The sequence below is a fragment of the Coregonus lavaretus genome (genome assembly GCF_964263955.1).
Source record: "Coregonus lavaretus genome assembly, chromosome: 7".
Classification (NCBI taxonomy): Eukaryota; Metazoa; Chordata; class Actinopteri; order Salmoniformes; family Salmonidae; genus Coregonus; species Coregonus lavaretus.
The window spans coordinates 56073192-56075279 of NC_139994.1; positions in this window are offsets into that span (position 1 = coordinate 56073192).

Sequence of the window (2088 nt, forward strand, 5' to 3'; positions counted from 1 at the left end):
GAAGAGTCGAAGAACCCAGACCTACAGGCTATTTGGAGCATGTCAAATGTCCCCACAGCACTCCAACCCTTTCCTTCTAAGGATTGAGGTCAAAGGGGCAGCTGAAGTTATAATAACCTTTACCCTTCAACCTAGCCCTAACTCTGTAGGCTGATCCATCGCACGGCAATAGGGTGAAGAAGTGTCTCCGTGGTGCAGAGTGACTCAAACAGCTCCCATGTACAGTCACCGTGGTGACAAAGAGGTCGCGCCCGGTGAGGTGTCATAATGTCAGAGATCCGAGGCCAGGGGGCGTTGAGGGAGTGCAGACGACCTTTGACTTATACTGATGTCAAAATCAGTCTAATTTACATAGCTAAAGGGGTTATTGAGAGAGACAGAGCTTGTGAATTTACAGTAGGTATTAACAGTAGGTATTTACTGTATTAGAAAGTATGGAGTAGATATGTATTATTTACCATTGAATTTGGTCCGGATGCTCTACAGATGATCATAATATTAACAAACTACTTGTTGATAAGCAACTGCTTGCTAAGGTTACGGTTAGAATATGGGTTAGGGTAAGGGTTAAAGTTAGGGCTAGGGTAAGGGTTAAAGTTAGGGTAGGGGCTATTAGATAGTTGAAATGTTACTGATAGTCTGTAGAACATCTACAGATGGACTATCAAAATAAAGTGTTACCCAGAATTTACTATATATTTTACATTAAATAACGCTTAAAGAGTAGTCTGTGGTCAAATGCATTCCATCACGGAGTACCTCATCATGATATTCCACTCCAAGCAAACACATCATTTTGTGGAGGAGGTTAATCATAAATCAACTTTGTTAAATGGGTAATGATTACATTGCCTATCTTTTGATTCTAGTTTTCATGAACATAAGATCTAATTAGAAGCGATCCAACATACAATATCAATATGCAACATAAAAACAACTGTAAAAAGTATCCAAAAAGCTAATAAGTGCTCTCATGAAAGAGAGCTCTGCTCTTGTCATCCTCTAGATTTTTCCCACTGACTCTCTTCACTTGCTGTTCATTTCTGGGGGTTGGAGTCTCGCAGCTTTGGGGCGTGCTTGTTCCTCTCCACGCCGTATCCCTGGCTTGATACTGAGCTTCACAGACTGTATCATTTTGGGCTGACACCGCTTTAAACGCGCCGCTGTCAGCGTGGAGTGAAACAGAGAGAGCAACTCGAGGGACACAGGCTCAAAAATGTCACTCTCAGACTTGCCGAGCAAAAAAACATAACAGAAACTACAGAGGGTTCTGGAACAAATGTTTTAATCATGACAGGAAAATGGCCACCGCTTGGGGAGGTTGTGTGTGAGTGTGACTGTGACTGTGGACGAGTGTGACTTCATGTGCGAGAGACAAAGGGGAGCGCATGGGTGTGGAGGAGGAATAAGGGTCTGGGGCTGTTTTTCATTTTTCGGTCTGGACCCCTTAGTAAAGGGAAATCTTAACGCTACAGCATACAATGACATTCTAGACGATTATGTGCTTCAAACTTTGTGGCAGCAGTTTGGGGAAGGCCCTTTCCTGTTTCAGCATGACAATGCCCCTGTGCAGAAAGTGAGGTCCATGCAGAAATGGTTTGTCACGATCGGTGTGGAAGAACTTGACTGGCCTGCACAGAGCCCTGACCTCAACCCCACCGAACACTTTTGGGATTAATTGGAATGCCGACTGCGAGCCAGGCCTAATCACCCAACATCAGTGCCCGACCTCACTAATGCTTGTATGGCTGAATGGAAGCAAGTCCCAGCAGCAATGTTCCGACATCTAGTGGCAAGCCTTCCCAGAAGAGTGGAGGCTGTTATAGCAGCAAAGGGGGGACTAACTCCATATTAACGCCCATGATTTTGGAATGAGATGATTAACGAGCAGGTGTCCACATACCTTTGGTCATGTAGTGTATCACTCTATGTCTCCTTGTCCTCTTGTCCTGTTTGTATGATTTATACACCAAGATGGTCTACATTTGTGACTGTGTGGCGTGAGAGACAAAAACTGTGTGTGTGTAACAATTATTTTGTGGATGTGTGCTTGCACCATATAACTGTTTGCATGTGTGCACAATGTGT